This window comes from Carcharodon carcharias, chromosome 13 (genome assembly GCF_017639515.1).
Source record: "Carcharodon carcharias isolate sCarCar2 chromosome 13, sCarCar2.pri, whole genome shotgun sequence".
NCBI lineage: Eukaryota > Metazoa > Chordata > Chondrichthyes > Lamniformes > Lamnidae > Carcharodon > Carcharodon carcharias.
The window spans coordinates 122,724,156-122,750,431 of NC_054479.1; positions in this window are offsets into that span (position 1 = coordinate 122,724,156).

Sequence of the window (26,276 nt, forward strand, 5' to 3'; positions counted from 1 at the left end):
TTAAGATTCACTGATACCAAAAAAAATCGAGGAATTTCAAATAAATTCTATCAAGAACCCCCAGTTATTTTAACACAGCTGATGGTAAAGGCGGAGTTTCTCAAGTCCCAGAAACTTGAAACAACTGTCATAACCCATTTTTGAAATTTGTATGTTTCGAGATGCAGGCTTTGAATTCAGTAGTAATAAGACCACTGAGTCTTAAGAGGTTTTTTTTATAAAACTAAATTAAACATTTATTAACACAAGAAAAATTGTAAGCACATACATATGTGTATAAAATTACACAATAATAACTACAAAAATCCTCTAATTAATCTGACTCTTAGTTATACCCCCGTTAAGGCAACAGTAAAACTCATAGATTTTAAAAGACCCCAGGAAAAGCACATTTGACCTTATGAAAACAAAATGAGGTTCTTTGCAAGCTGGTTCCTTGCAGACACAGTTAGGGGCATACTGGCTGGTTAGATCTTAAATGCCTCTGTCTTACACACACAAACTCCTATCTGTTTATACCTAGCTTTTCCTTTGAATGTAAATTTTCCATTGTATCACTAGGCTTTAAACATTGCATCTTAAAACAATAATACCCTTTCATTCCACCAATTTCATTAGCATGATGGGAAAAATAAATACATTGCTTCGCATCTTCTAGTTAGGTGCAAGATTTCAACAATTCTTTTAAAAGCTTTATTTAAAAATGCAAATTGCCCCCTTGACACCTATGTTTCTAAACTTCCCGTGTTTATCTAATTACCATTTCAAACACAATTCTTTCTATACATTAAAGCCTCTAGACAAGCTGGCTTTAATCCAATTAAGACACACACACATACACATACACAGACACAGACACCACTAAATTGTATTTAAAAAAAAATTCCAATAACATTATAGACAATCATCTCTTCATGACACCAGTTGACTTTCACTAGCTCTGCTTTCATACCCTCATAATTGCTCTTGTTTAAGTTTAAAATATCAGTGTTAGACCTGCTTTACTCTTTGGCAAACTGAAAGGAAAATTCACTCATATTATGATAGGTAAGCATGCAGATGCAGCAGGCGGTAAAGAAGGCAAATTATATGTTGGCCTTCAGAGCCAGAGGATTCGAGTACAGGAACAAGGATGTCTTGCTGCAATTGTACAGGGCCTTGCTGAGACCACACCTGGAATATTGTGGGCAGTTTTGGTCTCCTTATCTGAGGAAGGATGTACTTGCTATAGAGAGTGCAGTGAAGGTTTACCCAAATGATTCCTGGGATGGCGGCACTGACATATGAGGAGGGATTGAGTCGATTAGCGTTATATTTGCTGCAGTTTAGAAGGATGAGGGGGGATCTCATAGAAACTTATAAAATTCTAACAGGTCTAGACAGGGTAGATGCAGGAAGGATGTTCCTGATGGTGGGGGAGTCCAGAACCAGGGGTCACAGTCTGAGGATATGGGGTAGACTATTTAGGGCAGAGATGAGGTGAAATTTCTTCACCCAGAGAATGGTGAGCCTGTGGAATTCACTACCACAGAAAGTAGTTGAGACCAAAACATTGCATGTTTTCAAGAAGGAGTTAGATATAGCTCTTGGGGCAAAAGAGATCAAAGGATATGGGGAGAAAGCAGGAACAGGCTATTGAGTTGGATGATTAGCCATTAACATAATGAATGGCGGAGCTGGCTCAAAGCGCTGGATGGCCTACTCCTGCTCCTAGTTTCTATGTTTCTATGTTTCCATGATCACTGTTGCCAAGGGTTGCTTTCACTATGAGGTCATTAATTAATCCTACCTTGTTGGACAATACCAGATGTAGTATAGCCTGCTGTCTGGTTGGTGCCAGAACATGCTGTTCCGAGAAACTATCCTGAAAACATTTCCTTGTGATAAAGGAGCAACCAATTTTAATACAATGGTTTCCATTTAAGGGCTGACAGCCCTTGAGGAAATATTTTAACTGCTATACATTTTCTGCTGAATACAAATATGTGACAACTTTCTCTTTGATAGTTTTGCCTGATCTGCTTATTGCTGCTGCCTTTTAACTTGGAATAACTTTTTGAGGTAGAATCCAGGGGTCTTTACTAATTGATGTTTGTATACACATAGGTTGAAAGTCTTCTGTTTCACTGGGTAATGTGGCCATCTCATGGAGCTCAGCCACCATGGGTACTACGATATCCAATGTGTTACCAAATCCTGACTCTCTTTAAAATATTTTGACTGCATTTTCTACTGAGTACAAATAAATGACAACTCCCCTGTTGATTGTTTTGCTCGGTCTGTTTACTGCTGCTCCCTTTTCACTTGGAATATCTTCTCAACGGAGAATCCAGCGAATTTTACCAATGGATCTTTGTGAACACATGGGCTATAAGTCTCCTGTTTGACTGGGTGATGTGGCCGTCTCATGGAGATGCCTGTGTTTGAACCACAGGGGCTTGTTTAACTCCAATCCCCACCAGTTTCGAGGGTACAGGTGGGTGCAGAGATTTCAAATCATGGTAGTATATGCACCGCATTCCAAATTGGTTCCTACCCACCATCACCGCCTACACCCTCCCCATCATTGGAATTCATCTGGAATTGGGCACTGGATCGTCACCCATCTCACAGGAACAGGGCACCTGGTTTAAACAACATCATTGGTTGTCAGTAATGTAATCAGAACATGCCTGCCATTATAACCATGTGACCTCACAGTTGTAATACTCCAAAATATCTTCTCTACATCTCCCTACCAAATCTTTTCATAAATTTAAATACCTCTTTTAGGCCAAATGTCAGTTTTCACTTTTCGAAGGATAGGGCACCTCTGTCTGTTCAATCTTAAGAGAATATGGAGACCAGAACTATTCACATTTCTCCAAGTGTGGTCTAACCTAGATTTTATTCAAGTTTAACATACTGAGCCAGATTTTCATCTTCGAGGAGGGAATTGGGAGTCGGGAGATTTCCTGATGTCACAAGACTGCTTCCTGAGCAGCAGTCCCTGCCTACCCTATGTTCATGGAGGCGCGTTGGGATGGGCTAGTCGGGCCTACTGTCTCCCTCAGCAGGCCCGAGGTGGAAATGGAGACAGGCCGACACTGACGTAGTCAGGTTAAAAATCCATCTCCATTCCTGAGACATCGGCCCAGTTCTGGAGTTGAGTGTGAGGCCCCCTAACCCACATAACCCTCCACCCCCCTCAAAGCCCTGTAACCACAAACTCTCCCCTCACTTCCTACATCCCCCAATACCCCCCTTCACCCCCCATCACACACCGATCACCCTTAATGTCCCGGGATTGTGTCCCTCCTGCCATTTTTAAACCCTGCCTTCCACAATTCAGCCCCGAGTCAGAATGGAAAAATCCAGCCCATCTTGTCTGGTTTTCAATTCTTTCCCTCTAGAAATAAAACAAAATGCCTGGTTTGCTCTTTTTCATGATCTTAAAAGATTATATTGCTACTTTTAGTGATTTGTGTATCTGTCCCCAGATCCTTTTTCTCCTCTATTCTATTCAAACAATTATTTTCTATCAACATTTACCACCTCGCACTTAGTCTGGATTAAAGTTTCCAGGTCAATTACACATCTATTCTGTAAGTTTATTAATGTCTTCTGCCTTCTCACAGTCCTCCTCTGAATTAAATATATGCCCCAACTTGGTTTAGTTCGCAAATATTGAAGTTTTGCTTCCCATTTCAGAGTCCAAATTGTTTACGTGAATTGTGAACAACAGTGGTCCCCAACACCTCTTGTTGTGCAATACCATTTTGCACCTTTTGCCAGTCTGAGCAAGCACCCTAAGCCTTCACTTTCTGTTTTCAAGCCAGCTTGCTCTCCATTCTACTACTTTTTGCTTGACTCTAACTGCTCTGTCCTTCATCATGAATCTACCGTACTATTCTTTACAAATATTAGATATTCTCATTGCCATCAGTGCATAAAAGAGACCTACTGCTATGGTGAGAAACAGGGGAAGAGATGGGGTCCAAATCCATTCCAAAAGGGATTGGTTTGTCTGGTATAAACTCTCATGCTTTTTGAGTGTAAGTTCTGGGATCTTCATCTCATTATAATAACGATCACATTCTAAATGTTCTCATTGATAATATTCATTAAATGCTAATTTCTTAAATATGTTCATTTACATTTTGATTAATGGGATCAGGAACAGTGACTGCGGTTTCCATTTCTCTCTGAGCAGTTACAGTGCCACATTATACAATCTCAGGTTTGGCACATGAAATATTTGAATATTTTCCAGCCCCTCCTGTTGGCTGTCAGCCACTAATTGGTCAACAATAACTTTGACATCATTCATGGTCCAGCCAATTGGGTTTGATTTCAATGGTTCCATCAGTCTTCAGTCTGCTCTATATATTTGCAATCTCACTGGAAGCCTCATCACATCCAACAACTGGGAAAGAGAGAGGTAGGAATGGGAGCAGGAAATTCCCACCTTTAATTGGAAACCTTGATGTTAATGTTGAATCTTTTTTGTATTTCAGGTTTGAGGAAAGGAACTTCACTGCAGACATGATGCTGATTGGGGTTTTGCTGCTGGGTGCATTTTGTGCCGGTGATGTGGCAGGCAAACTGATTCTATCAGCTCTAGAAGTCAATGACGGCTAACAATCAATAAAAATTTAAATTGGCAACACCGCAGGTGTATCAGAATAATAGAACATGGGAATGTGGGAGTAATCAGACTGTCCCAGATGACTACACCTGTAGGAAGTGTGTCTTGCCTGAGACACTGCAACTCAGAGTCATTGAGCTGAAGTGTGAGTTAGAGACCCTCCAATACAAGGGAGATGGAGGAATAGCTGCATGGCTTTCTCCAGATCACAGACCCTCACAGTAAATCATATTGCAGGAGGAGGACTGTGTGTCTGTCTGTCAGGAGGCAAAGGGAGTTAGAGAAAGTGGCCCCACATATTCTGATTCTAGTACTTGTTGCCTGTGAGGATAAGGATGAAGGCTGCAGGATGCATACAAATTACACCGGATATACAGCCCAAAAACAGGCCATTTGGCCCAATCTGTTGGTACTGGCATTAACACTCCACTTAAGCCTTGTCCCATCGTTCCTCATCCTAGCAACCTGTTCTCACTCATGCTTGTCTAACTTAACCCTTAAATGCACCTTTGTTATTTTCTTCAATCATTCCCTGTGGCAGTGAGTTCCACAGTCTCATCGTTCTTTGGGTGAAGGAGTTCCTTCTGAATTCTCTATTGAGTTTCTTGGTGACTATTTTATATTGGAGTGCTGCCTTGGGCTACATGAGAGTGCTTCAGTTGGGGTTTGGTGAGAGGGATTTTGCTGAAGAGGGAAGGAGGTGATCCTTTAGTTTTCTACCTTTCCTCAATAAGAAAAGTGGTGGCCTTGGTAAGTAGGACCTGATAAGTATTTCTTCTGTCCTTACTTTCTCTAGTTTCGAGAATATTAAAAGAAAAGGTATCATTTAAGCGCGGGTCATGGTAGGTTAGTTGGGCCAAGTGGAATGCACCTCCTTTGTGATGTGGGAAGTCAAGGACACGTCCAGTCTGCAGGAAGTGTCTCCAGCTGCAGCTACTCAATATCCCTGCTTCAGAGCTGGAGCTATACCTGGAGTCACTGTGAAGGATGAGGTCTTTGTGGATAGCACGTACAATGAGGTGGTCATACCGGAGGTAAAGAGTTCACAGGCAGTAAGGGAATAGGTGACCACCAGACAGAATAAAAGCACTAGGCAGGTAGTGCAGGAGTCCCCTGTGTCCATCTCTGTCTCCAACAGGCTTTCTGCTTTGGATAATGCTGGGGGTGATGGTTTCTCAGGGGAATGCAGCAAGAGTCAAGTCCATGGCACCACGAGTGGCTCAGCTGCACGGGGGGTGGGGAGTGGGGGGGTGGGAAGAAAGAAAGAGTGAGCGAAAAGTAATGTTAGGCGATTCTATCATAAGGGGAGCAGATAGATGCTTCTGAGGCTGCAGGCATGACACTAGGATGGTATGTTGCCTTCTTGGTGCCAGGTCAAGGATGTCACTGAGCGGCTGCAGGACATTCTGAAGGATGAACAGCCAGAGGCTGTGGTCTATACCGGTATCAATGGGTAAAAAGAGGGATGAGATCCTGAAAGCAGAATATAGGGAGCTAGGAAATAAATTAAAAAGCAGGACCTCAAAGGTAATAATCTCAGGGTTACTCCCAGTGCCACGTGCGAGCGAGATCATGAATAGGAGAATAGACCAGATGAATGCGTGGCTGGAGAGATGTGTAGGAGGGAGGGATCTAGATTCTTGAGACATTGGGACCGATTCTGGGGAAGATGGGACCTGTATAAGCTGGAAGGGTTGCACTCCAGCAGGACCGGGACCAATATTCTCACAGGGTTATTCGCTTGTACTGTGGGGGAGGGTTTAAACTCGATTGGCAAGAGGATGGGAACTGAGTGGGGAGACTCAAGAGAGGGAGACAAAGATAGGAATGAAAGACTGAAAAGTAGAAAGCAAAAGTGGTAGGCAGAGGAAACAAGGGCTGGCAGAAAATAGGGCGATCGTACAAAAGAAGATGTGTTAAAAAGACAAGTCTAAAGGCACTGTATCTGAACACAGGAAACATTCGCAATAAGGTGGATGAATTAACAATGCAAATAAATGTAAGCAGGTACGATATGATTGTGATTATGGAGACATGGCTGCAGGGTGACCAAGGCTGAGAACTGAATATCCAAGAGTACTTGATATTTAGGACAGAAAGGCAAAAAGGAAAAGGAGGTGGTGTGGTATTGTTAGTTAAGGATGAAAGCAGTGTAATAGTGGGAGAGGATATTGGCTCAGAAAATCTCGATGTCGAATCATTCTGGGTGGAGCTCAGAAGCAACAAAGGGCAGAAAATATTCTTAGGAGTTGTCTATAGGCCTCCACACAGTAGTGATAAGGTAGGGGATGGCATTGAACAGGAAATTAGAGATGCATGTAACAAGGGTGCTACAGTAATCATGGATGACTTTACACATACACTGGGCAAACCAAATTAGCAATAATACTATGGCAAATGAAATCCTGGAGTGTGTATGAGATGGTTTTTAGAACAGTATGTCGAGGAACTGACTAGGGAACAGGCTATCCTTGATTTGATATTGTGCAATGAGAAGGCTTTAATTAATAATCTTGTTGTGCGGGGTCCTTTAGGGAACAGTGACTATGACATGCTGGAATTCTTCATTAGGATGGCAAATGAAGTAGTCGAATCTGAAACTTGGATCCTAAATCTTAACAAAGGAAACTACAAAGTTATGAGGTGTGAGTTGGCTAAGATAGATTGGGGAATTTAATTAAAAGGCATGACATTTGATAGACAATGGCTAACATTTAAGGAACGAATGTATGCATTGCAACAGTTATACGTTCCTTCCTGGTGCAAAAATACAACAGGAAAATTGACCCAACCATGGCTGACAAAAGAAATTAAGGATAGTATTAGATCCAAAGAGGAGTCATATAAAGTTGCTAGAAAAAGTGGTAAACCTGAGGATTGGGGATAATTTAGAATTCAGCAAAGTAGGACCAAGGTATTAAGGGGGGAAAGAGAGAATATGAGATTAAACTTGCAAGGAACATAATAACAGATTGTAAAAGCTTCTACAAGTTTGCAAAAAGAAAATTAGTAAATACAAATGTAGCTCCCTTACCATCTGAAACAGGAAATTTCTAATACAAAACAAAGAAATGGCAGGGCAATTGAACAATTACTTTAGTTCTGTCTTCACGGAGGAAGACACAAATAACTGCCCAGAAATACTGGGGAACCAATGGCTGAGAGAGAAGGAGGAACTGAAGGAAATTAATATTAATAAAACAATAGTACTGGAGAAATTAATGGAACTGAAAGCTGATAAATTCCCAGAGTCCGATAATCTACATCTCAGGTTACTAAAGGGGGTGGCCATGGAAATGGTGGATATGTTGGTTGTCATCTTCCAAAATTGTGTAGATTCTTGAACAGTCCCAGCAGATTGGAGGGTGGCAAATATAACGCCATTATTTAAAAAAGGAGGGAGGGAGAAAACAGCAAATTACAGAACGGTTAGCCCTCAGTATTAGGGAAAATGCTAGAGTCAATCGTGAAGGATGTGGTAACAGGACACTTTAGAAAATATCAACGGGATTAGACAAAGTCAATATGGATTTATGAAAGGGAAATTATAATTGACAGATCTACTGAGGCTCTTTGAGAATGTAAAGAGCAGAATAGATAAGTGAGAACCAGTGGATGTGGTGTATTTGGACTTTCAAAAAACTTTTGATAAAGTCCCACATAAGATGTTGGTGTGTAAAATTAAAGAACTAACTGACTCAGCCTGTCAATTATTTCCTGACATATATGATAACAATGGAACATGAGGCAGTCCAATTTGGGGGCAGTGGACTGAAGCATTGACTGAGCAGATTGTAGACATGGAGATTTGATAATTAGAGGGATACAGATCATCACTCTCAGTTGCAACTGAGAATCCAGGGTGATGTGTTACCTACCTACTGTCAGGATTATGGATATCTCAAGGTAACTGGAAAGGAACTTTGAATGGGAGGAGAAAGATCCAATTGTGAGTCTGAATGACGTAGGAAGAAACAGGGAGGAAGTCCTGCTAATAGAATATCAGGACTGAGAAGCATAAGTGTTAATTTTGGGATTGCTGCTCCAGCCACATGCTAACTGTCAAAGAGATAGACAGATCAGGAAGACAGAAGTGTCGCAAAAAGACTAATGCAGAAGAAGTGTTCCATTTCATGGGCACTTGCATTGATACTGGGACAGGAAGAAGCTATACTACTGGTATCAGTTGCATCTGAATGGGGCAAAGGTCCCAGCTGGGTTGAGGTAATGGTAAGAAGAGATTGATCACACTGAAAGGGGTATACTATAGACCACCTAATAATGGAAGAAAAGTAGATGGAAAATCTATGAAATAAGTGCAATTCATAGAAGAATGATTTTGGGAGATTGCAACTATCACCAAATAAACTGTCAAGAACAGGTCTTGAAAGTGTTAAAGGGAATGGGGGTTTTACTGTATGTGCAGGACTCCTTCCTTATCCAGTACATGACAATTTAATTCAAAAAGCCAACACGAGAAATGGAATGAACCAGAATGGGTATGAGAAGTAGGTGCAGGAGAGCAACTAGTCTATAGTGATCACAACATAATTACAGCCACCACCTCCTCCATTGTTTCATTCACTATCCTTCCTGAACACCTTGTATGATTTGGAATATTTTGTACCCAGTCCATCCCCTATCTGCAGCTCACCATTTACCACAGTATGTATTTTACATACATGCACTGTAAACCTAATTTAGACCACATTGCTTTATCTGCCACACTGATACCACCTAGCATCTTGCCATTTCTTACTGTGGTGATTTCTGCTTCCCCCAACCCTCCTTCCTAATGCTGCATCCTGGTTCCCTCCTCCTTACCAAAATAAACCCCAATAGCATTAACCTAGAAGAAGTATTTGGCACCCTGGACACTGGGAAGGTGATAATTGAAAGGGTAAATGTTGCAACTCATGTGCTTACATGGAAGGGGGATGGGTATAGAGGTGTTTCAAGAAGAGGCAAAGGTATTGTAGAGGAAACCTTTGCTTCTAAATGCAGAAGGAAGGTGGGAAGTAAAGATGTTTGGTGATGGCATCCTGTTCAGGGTGTCAGAAATGTCAGATGATGATATGTTGAACGTGGGGGCATGTGAGATGGAAGGACAAGGGAAACTCCATCATGGTTCTGTGACGGAGCAGAAAGGTTGAGAGTGGAAGTGTGGGAAATGGGACATTCGAAGACCCTGTCAATCATGGTGGAGTGGAACTCTCAGTTGAGGAAACAGGAAGACATATCAGAAGCATTGGTATGGACAGTGGCATCATCAGGACAGATCAGACAGAGAAACCCAATGGAATAGGAAGCACAGTAAAAGTCAGTGTGATGAAGATATCTGTGGGAGTCAGTGGGTTTATATAGTATGTATTGTTGACAGCTCATCTCCTGAAATTTAGATTGAGAAGTTGAGGAATGGGAGAGCCTGAGATGAAGCATGTGAAGGTGAAGGAGGGGTGAAAATTTGAAATGAAAATGTTTCAGCTCAGATCATAAAATATAAGTTCGGCACCAAAAGACCTGATAAGGAATTCAGGAGAAATGACTTTATCCAGACTGATGAGAACGTAGAATTTGCCACGGTATGGCATGGTTGAGGCAGATAGCACAGATTCACTTACGGAGAAACTTGATAAGCACATGAGGAAGATGGGAATGAAGTGATGTGGTGGTAGGTTTGGAGGAGGTAAGCAGAGTGGGAGGAGACTCCTGTGGGATATAAACACAGGCAATGGACCAAACATCCTATTTCTGTTCTGTAACTTCTCTGTATTTCAATGTAATCTAACACGGTGTATGAGAAGAGGATCAATGCAGTAAGGTGAAAAGTCCCACTCCTTGGGCAGGTCCCATCGACAATATGCTCATCAATTTCTAGCCCCATGAAGGAGAAGTGAACTGTAAATGTTGTGATTATTGCAGCTTGTTTTAATCTACATCTTATCCTCCTCCATTAATTGCAATGGAAAATCGCACAGAGATGGATCTGGACTTTGAGAAACGTGATAGCTTAAGTGGAGGACTTTGTCATGGTGGCTCGGCTTATTTTGGCTATTGCTATAAGTTTTTCCCTGAACGAAAGACTTGGATAGATGCTGAGGTAAGTCCCTGGAAGCTTTGTAAGTTATTCAAGTATTTGTTCCTCTGTTTCTAAACATGACCAAACACACAAACAAGAATATTCCTTCCTTCTATCTGGAAAACTATGATTGGCTCTGTGTGTTCCATCACCTGGGTAATATGATCTCCATTGTCTTAAGCATTAAACACTGAGGGCAATGAATTTGAAACCTACAGACAACGAAGGTCCCTGATCCATCCATGGGCTGTGGTGTGAGAGTAAAAACTGGTATGAGTGTCTCTGGATTAGAAGGAAGTAAAATCAGCACAGCTCCCTGATCCTAATCTCCATCTAGTGCAACTTTCTGCAAAATGCAGGGTGTGGAAGTTCACTGGGGACAGGATTGGGATCCTAATCTTCAGAAAAGAAACAAGGTTCATTTAAAGATCTGCCGTCAGCCCATTGAAAGGAATGAGAGTGTTAAAAATCCATTGCCATTCGGCTAAGTGTTCAAACATTTTCAAAAAGATGCATCTTCATAAGATGCATCTAATATTTGGTTAGGCTTGTTGACTGGGATTTTACATTGAGTCGTCTCCTCAGGTCACTTTCACTGGGTCAGTAATGTCTGTCAGGTCAATTAATTTTCTCCCTTCCTATTGGACAACGTTCTTTACGTTCACAATAGTCATCATTGTATTTACATTTCAATATTGGAATTTCCTCATGTGGCCTGAGCAAGGGAAATAGCCGGGGCTAATTCATCTTGAGCTTCTTGTGGTTGGTTAGGACTTCCATGATATTTTCCTTGTATCATTGCTTTTGGGATTGTTGTAAATATTTTAAAGAAGTCATGGTCTAGATATTATTAAAACTGTATACATAGCGTGTGGGCAGGAAGTTCATGCTATGCCAAATTTTCTAATGGAAAAACTGAAGTATGGGTAAAGAAGATCAAAGAAAAATTAATGTCCACATTTTTAGTTTTCACAGAACAATGAACACATTCCAGAATCAGGAAAGCTGAAATTTGATGACTTGGGTAAATGCAACTCTCTTATCCATTTTGCACTGAATAAGAAGGTGATTTGGGGGTGAGCGTGGGTGGGTGGTGAGGGAGTTTATCACCTCAGTCACATGTTTATTGTCCAGTCAGCCCAATGCAATATTCAGCTCCACACCCAAACCTCAAACCCACTAAAGTTTGCTGTAACATGTAATCCGGGGTCTGTTTTTCACACTGGTTGTAGGATTTTGATTCACAATTCAGATATAAATCAGTGGATGTTGTTTAAATAGCAATGGAGCAATTTTTAAAAAGACATTGTTGACAAAAATGATACACATGCGAAGGCATTGTACAGGCTGCAGCCAGTTACACCATGACAGGTGACCATAGCTTTGACAAAAATTGTAATTTTAAAGAATGTTTGAAGTGGAAAGAAATAGAGTCAGGGAAGTTTAGCAGGGAAATTGCAGAGATTGTGGTCAAGGCAGCTGAAGACCTGTCTGCCAATGGTGGAGCAATTAAAAATCAGGACTATGCAAACGGCCAAAATAAGGGGAGTATACAATTTTTCGCCAAGCTTTTGGTCACCTGTCATTGGTGTAACTTGACAGAGCCTGTACAATGCTCGCCCGACATCATCTCCGCTATTTTATGCCTGATCGGGTTGGGTACACGCCCGTCCACGGGACTTAAAATTCTGCCCCAAGCCTTTTATAAATATAGTGAAAAGCTGAAGCCTCAGTATAGATTCCCAGAGGACCCCACATGTCACATCCTAAAATCTGAGTGCATGCCCATTATACTTACTCTCTCTCTATTCTCCTAGCCAATTCCCTATCCAAGGTAATAGGTTGCCTCCAATTCCACGTGTATCATTTTTGTGAACAACGTTTTTTAAAAAATTCCAGCATGTCTATTGAAACAACATCTATAGTCACTTCCTTAGTAACACATTGGCCAGAATATTACGCTCAGCATGCAGGTGCGCACCTGACATGCCCGAGTGTGAAATAACTCACGATGATGTTGGGCATGCAACCCAACGTCATCGCCCAGTCTCGTGATGTTTCATTCGGCGGGCGTGTGCCCGATTCAGCTGCACACGTTAATAACTAAAAGGCCTATTAAGGCCATTAACAACCTCATTAACTTGAAATTTACCTGGAAATGGAAAGAAGGGAGGAACTCAGGGCATTTACAATCACCAGGGAAATGGTTTGGAGCAAAATGTTGGGGCTGCAACCAATAAATCCCCAGGTGCGGATGGACTTCACCCTAAGGTCTTGAGAGAAGTGTGATAGTTGATGCATTCATTTTAATTTTCCAAAATTCCCTTGACTTGGGGAAGTTCAATTAAATTGGAAAATAACAAATGAAACTTCTTTATTCAAAAAGGGAGGGAGACAGAAAGCAAGAAATTACAGGCCAGTTAGTCTAACATCTGTCATAGAGAAAATGTTAGAAGCTATTGTCAAAGATGTTATAGCAGGGCACTTAGAAAAAATCGAGGCAATCAGGCTGAGCCAACATGATTTTGTGAAAGGAAGGTCATGTTTAACCAATTTATTGGAATACTTTGAGGGAGTCACATATGCTGTGGATAAAGGGGAACCAGTGGATGTATTGTCCTTAGATTTCCAGAAGGCATTTGATAATGTGCCACATCAAAGGTTATTGCAGAAAATAAAAGCTCATGGTGTAGGGGGTAACATATTGGCATGGATAGAAGATTGGCTAGCTAACTGGAAGCAGATTTGTCATAAATGGTTCTTTCTCAGGTTTGCAGGATGTGACGAGTGGTGTGCCATAGGGCTCAGTGCTGGCCCTTCAACATTTTACAATTTCTACTAATGCCTTGGATAAAGGGGACTGAAGGAATGGTTGCTAAATTTGCTGATGACAGAGATAGATAGGAAAGTAAATTGTGAGGAGGACATAAGGAGGTTACAAAGGGATATAGATAGATTAAGTAAGCGGCAAAGATTTGGCAAATGACATACAATGTGGACAAATGTGAAACCGTTCATTTTTGGCAGGAAGAATTGAAATGAAGTTTATTATCTAAATGGTGAGAGATTGCAGAGCTCTGAGATTCAGATGGATCTGGGTGTCCTAGTCCGTGAATCACAAAAGGCTAGTATGAAGATACAGCCCGTAATAAGGAAAGCTCATCGAATGTATTGTTTATTGTGAAGGGAATTGATTACAAAAGTAGGGAGGTTCTGCTTCAGTTGCACAGGGCACTGGTCAGACCACATCTGGAGCACTGTGTACAATACTGGTCGCCTTTATTTAAGGAACGATGTAAATGCATTAGAAGCAGTTCAGAGAAGGTGTACCAAACTAATACCATGAAAGGGCAGGTTCTCTTTTGTTGAAAGGTTGGACAGGTTAGGCTGGTATCCACTGGAATTTGGAGTAAGAGGCAAGTTGACAGGCTGGATGTGGATAGAATGTTTCCTCTTGTGGAATAATCTAGAACAAGGGGTTACAGTTTAAAAATAAGGGGCACTCATTTAAGACAGTGTTAGGAAATAGAGATAGTTTAAATAAGTTATATTGGTATTTGTGGGTGTTAGCAATGAGTTTTAGTTTTAAAGTTAATGTTTGATTTGTATTTGTGAGAAGAGAAGGTCAAGTTGACTTTTAGTTTCATTTTAAAAGGTGCTCTGAAGAGCACCAAGAGCTCTGCAGAAGGTTGAAACGGACTCAATGTTAACTCTGTTCTTCTCTCCACAAGAGTAGAAAAAGTTGGCTGTTGCCTAGCAACAGGGGTCCAATGAGGCACATTCCTCCCACAGATACATGCACAGAAACAGCGGTTTGATTTGGAAGCTGTTTGAGTTCAGTTGGTTTTGAAGACAGCTGCCAAGCAGAAGCAACCTGGAAGGCTCAGATAGCCAGTTCCAAGCTAAAGTTGGTTGAAAGTAGCTGTCAGAGAGAGACTGGGACAAAGGGGACAGATAGCAATCCCAATCTAAAGAAGAGTCCCAAAAATCCAGGCGAGTGGAACAGCAGAAAGTCCCAAGCAGACCTTCAAGTCCAAGGAAGGACAGGAACCCGGAAAAGGCCCTGTTAAGACTGAGGGGCAGAGAAAGTCTCCAAGCTTCAAGCTTAAAGCTCCAAGCTGCAGGAAGCAGAGTCAAAGCGATGTGAAGGCTTATGAGAAGTCAGAACATTGAAAGAGATAACTGAAGGTCTGTAACTCTTTGCCATGGGCATATGAAGCAGTGGTGTACTGTTGACAGCTGAGTCATTGAGAGAGGGAGTGCATGGAAGAAAGCTTGAAAGCATGTGGTGAGCCAGGAGAGAGGAACATCGGAAGGAGAATTCAAAACCATGTAGGTGAACTCTTGAGGAAGGTGTCTGAGAGAAAGCATCGGCTTGGGACAAGATTCCAAGGCGGGTTTTTGGAAAGTGGGGATTGGAAACCCTCTTGTGAAAGATGGAGTTCAGTGAGACTGACTCACGGTGTGACAAGCGTCTGGGGGGAGTTGAGGAGAGATCCATAGCATCTGGTTGAGGTGGCATCTGTCATTTGGTTTCAGAGTGTGGTGTGCCTGATGACAGGTCGCCAATTGGTTTACATGGATTGTGTACATAATGTGTATAAGGGTTTTTGTAACTTGTGCTATCCTAACAAATCTGTATATACCTGTAAAGGGCTAGCTGTGGCTTAAGGTGTATTGTAATATAGTTAATATTTTCTTGTTGATTAAATGTCTTATTTTGTTCAAAGTTCATCAGCTGACTTCTGTGACTCTATTAAGTAGCTACTCTCCACTTGCCTAAACAAAAACAAATGTTAGGATCTATCAAGCTGGGTTCCACTCTGGGATCAGGCTTGTCCAGTTCTATTATCAGCTGGGATCATAATGACAGATGAGGAGAAACTTTTTCTCTCAGAGGATTGAGAGTCTTAGGAACTCTCTTCCTCAAAGGGCGGTGGAAGCAGAGTCTTTGAATATTTTTAAGCAAAACTAGAGAGACTCTTGATTAACAAGGGGGTGAAAGGTTACGGGGAGCAAGCAGGAATGTGGGTTTGAGGTTACAATCAAATCAGCCATGATCACATTGAATGGTGGAACACATTGGAGGGGCCGAGTGACCTACTCCTGCTCTTAATTGGTATGTTTGTATGACCAGGAGAGAATTACAGAAATCAAGTTTAGAATTAACAAAGGCCTGGGTACAGGTTTCAGCAGAAGATGAACAGATCTAGCAACTCAAGACTAGGCATCCATGAGACGCTGTGGGCCATCAGCAGCAGCAGAATTGTAATCGAACACAAGCTGTAACCTCATGGACCAGCATATCCCCCACTCTCCCATTATCATCAAGCCGGGGGATCAACCCTGGTTCAATGAAGAGTGCAGGAGGGAATGCCAGGAGCAGCAGCAGGCATACTTAAAAATGAGATGTCCAACTGGTGTAGCTACAACACAGGGCTGCTTGCATGCCAAACAGCATAAGCAGCAAGTGATACACTGAGCAAAGAAATCCCACAACCAACTGATGAAAACTAATCTCTGCAATCTTCCCACATCCAGTCGTGAATGGTGGTGGACAATTAAACGATTCACTTCAGGAGACGGCTCCACAAATATCCCCATCCTCAATGATGGGAGAGCCCAGCACATCAGTGCAAAAGATAAGGCTGAAGCATTTACTACAACCTTCAGCCAGAAATGCTGAGTGGATCATCCATCTCTGGCTCCTCCGGAGGTCCCCAACATCACAGATGGCAGTCTTCAGCCAATTCAATTCACTCCACATGAAATCAAGAAATGGCTGAAAGCACTGGATACTGCAAAGGCTATGGGCCCTGACAACATTCCAGCAATAGTACTGGAGACTTGCTCTCCAGAACTTGCCAAGCTGTTTCAGTACAGCTACAACACAGGCATCTACCCAGCTAAGTAGAAAATTGCCCAAGTATGTCCTGTACACAAAAAGAGGGATAATTACTGCCTCATTAGTCTACTCCTGATCTTCACTAAAGTAATGGAAGGGGTCATCAACAGTGCTCTCAAGTGGCACTTGCTTAGCAATAACCTGATCACTGATGTCCAGTTTGGGTTCTGCCAGGGCCACTCAGCTCCTGCCCTCATTACAGCCTTGGTTCAAACATGGACAAAAAAGCTGAACTCCTGAGCTGAGGTGAGAGTTACTGCCCTTGACAAAGGCTGCATTTGACTGAGTGTAGTATCAAGTGGCCCGAGCAAAACTGGAGTCAATGCGAATCAGGGGTAAAACTCTGTTGTTTGGAGTCATACCTAGCACACAAGAAGATGGTGGTGGTTGTTGGAGGTGAGTCATCTCAGCTCCAGGACTTCACTGCAGGAGTTCCTTGGGGTAGTTTCCTTGACCCAACCATCTTCAGCTGCTTCACCAATGACCTTTCTTCCATCATAAGGTCAAGCGTGGTGATGTTAACTGATGATTGCATTCACGACTCCTCAGAAAGTGAAGCAGCCCATGTCTAAATGCAGCAAGACCTGGACTCTATGCAGGCTTAGGCTGACAAGCAGCAAATAACATTCGTGCCACACAAGTGCCAGGCAATGACCATCTCCACTAAGAATCTAACCATCTCTCCTTGATGTTCAATGGCATTACTATTACTGAGTCCCCCACTATCAACTTCCTGGGGATTACCGTTGGCCAGAAACTGAACTGGACTAGCCATATGAATACTGTGGCTATAAGAGCAGGTCAGAGGCTAGACCTGACTCTCCAAAGCCTGTCCACCATCTACAAGGCACAGGTCAGGAGTGTGATGGAACACTCCATTTGCCTGGATGGATGCAGCTTAAACAATGCTCAAGAAGCTTGACGCCATCCAGGATAAAGTAGCCCGCTTTATTGGCATCACATCCACAAACATTCACTCCCTCCACCACTGATGCACAGTAGCAGCAGTGCGTACCATCTACAAGATGCACTGCAGGAATTCTCCAACTTTCCTTCCACAGTGCCTTCCAAACCCACTAACACTACTAACTAGTGGCAGATGGAGGGGAACTTACAGGTGGTGGCATTCCCATCTAAGTCACTCACCATCCTGACTTGGAAATATATCGCCCTTCCTTCACTATCACTGGGTCAAAATCTTGGAACACCCTTGCTAACAGCAGTGAGGGTGTACCTACACCACATGGGCTGCAGCATTTAAAAAGGCAGCTGACCACCGCCTTCTCAAGGGTAATTAGGGATGGGCAATAAATGCTGGCCCAGCCATGAGTGAATTGAAAAAAATTCTTTTTAGAAATTTGATTCCACCTCAGACAGTGTCAGGAAGAGAGATGGAGTCAGCATCTAGGCATTAAAGTTATGGCTGGAACTGAAGACAAGGGCCGGGATTTTCCAGCCTCCCCACGGCGGGTTCCCCTATGGTGGAGCCGGCAAGCCAATGAAATTTCTGTTGACTTTGGCGGGACCGGAAGATCCGGTTGGTGTGAAGGGCTGGAAAATTCTGGCCAATGACTGAACTTCCAATATTTAATTGGAGGAAATTTCTGCTCATTCAATAGAGGTTGTCAGACAATCTGCATGACAAATCAGACAGTGGCAGGATTCAGAGGTGGTGTTGACGTAGAGCTCGGTGTCGTCAGAACATACGTGGAGAATTAAAAATGTGTTCCTGGATAATTGAGTTGATAGAATTTGCCCATCACAATTACCTTCTAATTTTCACATCGTTTTTTTAATCTGCAGTCCATTCCTAATGCTCATTCCTTATTTACACATTTGAGCTCGAATCCGAGCCATTAATTGTGTAACTTTTCATCTCCCACAGCATCAACTTGTGAAACTCCTGTGTCCGTATCACTGAGCTACATGATCTCCAGATCAAATTGAAAGCTAAATTAAACTCAACATACACATTAGCAGTGGTTTGTCATTATGATAAATGTGTTAGTGTGAATGTAGTCACTGGACTGCAGTGACTGTCAACATCTGTATTGACAGCTGGTGTATGGATAAAGATTGGGGAGAAAAGGAGAAACACCAAATAACCCACAGAGAATTCGACCACAAACCCAGCCCAACATCAACTGATACACAGAAGCTGCTGAAATTTCAATCTGATGGCTTGAAGCCACAACTTCAATAGTTGTGTCACTATTGACTGAAGTTTGGAATCAGTCCATATCAGGAGCTCATGAACATATAGCAGGAGGTTGTAGTTTTATTGTTCACATTCTGCCAAAGAACAAAATTTCAACATTGAACATACTGAATTTTGTTGTTCCAATATGGTTAATGTAAATAAGGCAACAAGCAACAAATGGTGTTTTTTTTAATTTAAAGCTGCATTGCCAGACACTGTCTCCAGGCAGCCATCTTGCCTCCATACACTGGGAGAGTCAGAGTGAATTTATTGCTTGCATGATATCTAAAGGCAACGGAATAATTGTCCACACTTGGATCGGTTTGAATGACTTATACAAGGTAACATTTCTTGACTTATTGCATCACATTGTTTATGGTAAACAAATTCTACCTGTTTAAGCTAGAAGATGTTATGTTTCCACAGAAGAAGACTTGGTTTTGGACAGATGGGTCTCCAACAGATTTTATGAAGTGGGGTCAACATCAACCTGATGATAACCAATCAAATGAAGACTGTGTGCACATTGGACACAGTAAGTTAATGTTACAAAGTATGATGGGAAGAGTGTCCTCTGGGAAAATAATTCCAGGCAAAACGATCAATGGATCAGATTCTAACAGGACTCCCGTGTGGTTGAGTTTTAGACTTTGACAGAGCTCGACTTCCTGCCCCTTAGGCAGTCACTTTCCAGGTAAAACTGTTTAATGGAGGAAAGTACATGGGTCACATGCTGTAGATAAAGGAGCAGACACTAGGAGTAACAGTAATGTTTCTCCTTCTGCTCAATTATCTGTCTCTGTGGGTTCTGCAGTGTCGAGGTTATACCAAGACCAGCCTTGGAACTGCTGCACATTTAATGAGCTGATCCTGACATGTTCCAGGCTGCAGCCGTGCTCCCAGTGAGCAGGACTCCACTCAGTTTATACAGCCTCTCGAGGAAATATTCAACTTTCCTGTATCTAGCCCTCATTTTACTAATGCACCAAACACCCCTCTCCCTTTCCACAGGATTCAATTCCCAGATTTAAAATAATCAAATCCAGACAGATATTCTGAACCTGAATTCTAATTCTGAACATTCCAATTGTGTGAAGTCTGTGCAATGGGGAAGGAGACTGTTTAACCCTGGTGGTGAGATCTTGCTGTCCACTCACACAAAATCCAGCCCAGGTAATCTCAGCAGCTTCAGATTTCAGTGACTCTCACATTGACTGCAAACAGGATTGCAACAGGAAATATCTCTGGTTATTTATAAAGTTTTTGCATGGATTAAGGGATGGGTAAATTGAAAAGATCATTGACACTCTCAAAATCGAATGAACAAATTAGACCTATAACTGCTCGGTTCACTAAATTCAGTCTTTCTTTCTTTCTTTCTCCAGGCAAAGCAAATAATTGGAATGATCGGCCTTGTTCTACGAAATTACCTTTTGTTTGCTCGTACAATCTGCTGTGCCAATAGGGGAATCTGTTGATGCTCCACGATCCTGTCCAGGAGTGGGTTCAGTGTCTCGACTTGTTTGTGGACCCAGTCACTGCCTCTGGTGACTGTACTTAGTCTCTCAGTCAATAATAAATGGAATTGCATCATGAGCTGTGTGTTTGATGCTGTGAGTCTAGTTTATAGCAGCCTTCCTGTCCCACTGTAGCTTCCTACCCACCTCTTCACTCAATACTACATTGGGAAGGAGACAGCACAGACTCGGGTATTTTCATAATTCATTCATGTGAGATGGGAGCATTGCTGGCAAGGTCTAAATTTATTCCTCTTTTTGAAAGTGGTGGTTGTGACCAACCTTCTTGAGCTGCTGCAGTGCATCTTGTACAGGGACACCCAGTGTTGATAGGGAGGGAAATCTAGGATTTTGATCCAATGACAGTGAAGGAACAACAATATAGTTCCTAGTCAGGATGGTGTGTGACTTGAGGGACAGCATGCAGGTGGTGGTGTTCCATTGCACTTCCTATCCTTGTTCTTCCAGGCAGTAGAGGTCACAGGTTTGGAAGGTGCTGTCAAAGGAGCTGTGATGAGTTGCTGCAGTGCATCTTGTAGATGGTACACACTGCTGCCACAGTGTACGGCTGTTGGAGGAAGTGCCAAGCAAGCAGGAGGCTTTGTCTTGGAAGGTGTTGGAGGTTCTTGAGTTTTAATGGAGCTACACTCATCCAGGCAAGTGGAGCTTATTCCATCACACTCCTGACTTGTGCCTTGTAGATTATAGACAGGCTTTGGGGAATCAGGAGGTGAGTCAATGCATAATTCGCAGCCTCTTACCTGCATTCATAAGGCTGGTCCAGTTAAGCTTCTGGCCAACGGTAACCCCCAGCCTAGTGATGGTCGGGGTTTGAACATCAAGCGCAGCTGGTTGGATGATCTCTCGTTGGTAATGGAACTTGCAGGGCACAAATGTTACTTACCGCTTGTGAGCTCAATCCTGAATGTTGTCCAGGTCTTTCTGCACGTGGGCATGGACTGCTTCAGTATCTGAAGAGTCTCGATTGATACTGAACACTATGCAATTATTGAACACCCACACTTTCGGCCTTACCATGGAGGGATTGTAATTGATGAAGCAGCTGAATATGATTGGGTCTAGGACACTAACCTGAGGAACTTCTGAGGTTGTAGGAACACAGGACTTAAGAGTAGGAGTAGGCCATTCAGCCTCTTGAGCCTGTTCCGCCATTCAATAAGATCATGTCTGATGTGATTCTGAACACAACTCCACTTTCCTGTCTGTCCCCCATAATCCTTGACTCCCTTGTCTATCAAGAGTCTATGTGATGCAGCCTTGAATATATTCAATGACCCAGTGTCCAGTGAAGAGAACTCCACAGACTAACAACCCCCTGAGAGAAAAATCTTAAATGAGAAACCCCTTATTTTTAAACTGTTCCCCTAGTTCTAATCTCATTTATTATTATAATGATTATAAATCATCATTTGGTAGTCCAGAACTTGAGTATTGATGCAAAAAGTGACATACCTGGGTTTTTATGTTAATTATTATCAGTAGAATTAAATATTTTAATTCATCTCATTGGGGTCCAAATCGTAGAAAATATATATTTCATTTCCTTCAACTCAACTCTATTTCAAAAAGAAAATATGCGAAAGGGTTATGAATTATTGTGATTACATTTTTAAGTATGTTTACATTAAACAAAGATAATCATATTTTTCAAAAAAGGTCCAAACATGACAAAGGCCAGTCTTCAGCTAATTCCATTCACTCATCGTGATATGACGCAATAGCTGGAGGCACTGGACTCAGTAAAGGCTGTGGGCCCTGACAACACCCCAGCTTCAATACTGAAGAGTTGTGCTCCAGAATTAGCTGCACTCCTAGCCAATCTGTTCTTGCCCATCAACAACACTGACATCTACCTGCAAAGTAGATAAATACCCATACATGTCCAATTCTCCAAAAGCAGGAAAAATTGGCACCCCACCTGTCCTTTCATCAGCCAAGTGATGGAAGGTGTCACCAACAGAGCTATCACGTGGCAGCTACTCACATGTAACCTGCTCACCGATATTTAATTTGGGATCCGCCAGGCCCACTCAGCTCGAGACTTGAAAGGATATTGGAGAGGGAGGGGGAGGATCCAGTTGTTGTGGTCCACGTCGGGACAAGTAACATTGGTAAGACTAGGAAAGAGGACCTGTTTGGGGATTATCAGGAACTAGGAACTAAATTAAAGAACAGGTCCTCAAGGATTATAATCTCTGGATTACTACCCAAGCCACGTGCAAATTGGCATAGGGATGTGAGACTAGGGAAGTAAACACGTGTCTAAAGGAGTGGTGCAGGAAAGAGGGGTTCCATTTCGTGGGGCAATGGCATCAGTATTGGAACAGGAGGGATCTGTACCGTTGGGACGGTCTCCACCTGAACCAATCTGGGACCAATGTTCTAGCGAATAGGGTAAATAGGGTGGTCAACAGGACTTTAAACTAGAAAGTGGGGGAGGGGCAGGGAGGGGTAAAACTCCAAGAAGTATGACTAATGGGAAACAAAGCAGCAGGTTAGTGTGTCGGGGTGTGGATTCAACTTCATAGAAAATTATGAAAAAATTGAAAAGAAAGAAAAGCCCAAGAGAGACTATTAAAGTCTCCAGAACACAACATACGACAGAGTGTTTGGAAAGAGCTTGGAATCTAACTTCAAGCACATCAGTTAAAGGGACAACAATGAGAAAGGGGACGGGAAATACAGGACTGAAGGTGTTGTATCTGAATGCACGCAGTGTATGAAATAAGGTAAATGAGCTTGTGGCGCAGATTGAAATTGGCAGGTATGATGTGATGGGCATCACGCAGACATGGCTGCAAGGGGATCAGGACTGGCAGCTAAAAATCCAAGGATATACATCCTATCGAAAAGATAGGCAGGTTGGCAGAGGGGGTGGGGTTGCTTTGTTAGTAAGAAATGAAATTAAATTGATAGCAAGAAATGATGTAGGGTCAGATGATGGAGAATCTGTGTGGGTAGAGTTGAGGAACCGCAAAGGTAAAAAAACCATAATGGGAGTTACGTACAGGCCTCCGAACAGTAGTCAGGATGTGGGGCACAAGATACACCAGGAGATAGAAAAGGCGTGTAAGAAGGGCATGGTTACAGTGATTATGGGGGATTTCAATATGCTGGTAGACTGGGAAAATCAGGTTGGTAGTGGATCCCAAGAAAAGGAATTTGTGGAATGTCTACGAGATGGCTTTTTGGAGCAGCTTGTGGTGGAGCCCACTAGGGAACAGGCAATTCTAGATTTAGTGATGTGTAATGAGGCAGATTTGATAAGTGAGCTTAAGGTGAAGGAACCCTTAGGAAGAAGTGACCATAATATGATAGAATTTACCCTGCAATTTGAGAGGAAAAAGCTGGAATCAGATGTAATGGTATTACAGTTGAATAAAGGCAACTACAGAGTCATGAGGGAGGAGCTGGCCAGAATTGACTGGGAGACGAGCCTAGCAGAACAGAAATGGCAGGAGTTTCTGGGAGTAATTTAGGAGACACAGCAAAAATTCATCCCTAGGAAGAAGGAACATACTAAAGGGAGGACGAGGCAACCATGGCTGACAAGGGAAGTCAGGGACAGCATAAAAGCTAAAGAGAAAGCACACAATGCAGTGAAGAGCAGTGGGAAACCAGGGGATTGGGAAGCCTACAAAGACCAACAGAGGACAACTAAAAAAGAAATAAGGAGGGAAAAGATTAAATATGAGGGTAAACTAGCCAGTAATATAAAAGAAGATTGCAAGAGTCTTTTTTAGATATATAAAGGGTAAGAGAGAGGCAAAAGTGGACATTGGGCCGCTGGAAAATGACGCTGGAGAAGTAGTAGTGGGGAACAAAGAAATGGCGGAGGAACTGAATAGGTACTTTGCATCAGTCTTCATGGTGGAAGACATGAGTAACATCCCCAAAGTTCAAGAGAGTCAGGGGGCAGAGGTGAGTATGGTGGCCATTACCAAGGAGAAGGTGCTAGGAAAACTGAAAGGTCTGAAGGTGGATTAATCACCTGGACCAGATAGATTACACCCCGGAAGGAGATGGCTGAAGCAATAGTGGAGGCGTTAGTGGTGATCTTTCAGGAATCACTCGAGTCAGGGAGGGTCCCAGAGGACTGGAAAATCGCTAATGTAACCCCCCTGTTTAAGAAGGGAGTGAGGCAAAAGATGGGATATTACAGGCCGATTAGCCTGACCTCGGTTGTTGATAAGATTTTAGAGTCTATTATTAAGGATGAGATTTCAGAATACTTGGAAGTGCATGGTAAAATAGGGCAAATTTAACATGGTTTCATCAAGGAGAGGTCATGCCTGCCAAATCTGTTAGAATTCTTTGAGGAGGTAACGAATAGGTTAGACAAAGGAGAGCCAATGGATGTTATCTACTTTGTCTTCCAGAAGGCCTTTGACAAGGTGCCGCACAGGAGGCTGCTCAGTAAGATAAGAGCCCATGGTGTTAGAGGCAAGGTATTAGCATGGATAGAAGATTGGCTGTCTGGCAGGAGGCAGAGAGTGGGGATAACGGGGTCCTTCTCAGGAGGGCGGCCGGTGACTAGTGGAGTTCCGCAGGGGTCAATGTTGGGACCACAACTTTTCACTTTATACATTAATGATCTAGATGAAGGAACTGAGGGCATCCTGGCTAAGTTTGCAGATGATACAAAGATAGGTGGAGGGACAGGTAGTATTGAGGAGGCGGGGAGGCTGCAGAAGGATTTGGACAGCTTAGGAGAATGGGCAAAGTGGCAGATGGAATACAATGTGGGGAAGTGTAAGGCCATACACTTTGGTAGGAAGAATAGAAGCATGGACTATTTTCTAAATGGGGAGAGAATTCAGAAATCTTGAGTGCAAAGGGACTTGGGAGTCCTAGTCCAGGATTCTCTTAAGGTTAACTTGCAGGTTGAGTCAGTAGTTAGGAAGGCAAATGCAATGTTGGCATTTATTTTGAGAGGACTAGAATATAAAAGCAGGGATGTGCTGCTGAGGCTTTATAAGGCTCTGGTCAGATCACATTTAGAATATTGTGAGCAATTGTGGGTCCCGTGTCTCAGGAAGGATGTTCTGGCCCTGGAGAGGGTCCAGTGTAGGTTCGAGAGAACGATACCATGAATGAAAGGCTTAACATATGAGGAATGTTTGAGGACTCTGGGTCTATACTCAATGGAGTTTAGAAAAATGAAGGGGGATCTGATTGAAACTTACAGAATGCTGAAAAGCCTGGATAGAGTGGATGTGGGGAAGATGTTTCCATTAGTAGGAGAGACTAGGACCTGAGGGCACAGCCTCAGAGTAAAGGGAAGACCTTTTAGAACAGAGATGAGGAGAAACTTCTTTAGCCAGAGAGTGGTGAATCCATGGAATTCATTGCCACAGAAGGCTGTGGAGGCCAGGTCATTGAATGTATTTAAGACCGAGATAGATAGGTTCTTGATTGGTAAGGGGATCAAAGGTTACGGGGAGAAGAGGGGAGAATGGGGTTGAGAAACTTATCAGCCATGATTGAATGGTGGAGCAGTTTCAATGGGTCGAATGGTCTAATTTCTGCTCCTGTCTTATGGTCTTATGGTCTTATGGAATATTCATCTCCGCACCCACGCCTCAAACTAGCCTAAGTTTACTCTAATATGTTATCCGGGGTCTGTTTTGCACACTGGTTGTAGGATTTTGATTCAAAATTCAGTTACAAATCAGTGGCGCTTGCGTTGTACAGGCTGCAGCCAGTTACACAATGACATGTGATCAAAGCTTGGGCAAAAGGTGTAATTTTAAAGGATGTTTGAAGCAGAGAGAAGTAGAGAGTCAGGGAAGTTTAGGGAGGGAATTGCAGAGGTTGTGTCCAAGGCAGTTGAAGACCTGTCTGCCAATGATGGAGGAATTAAAAATCAGGACAGTGCAAACGGTCAAAATTAGGGGAGGGTACAATTTTTCGCCAAGCTATTGGTC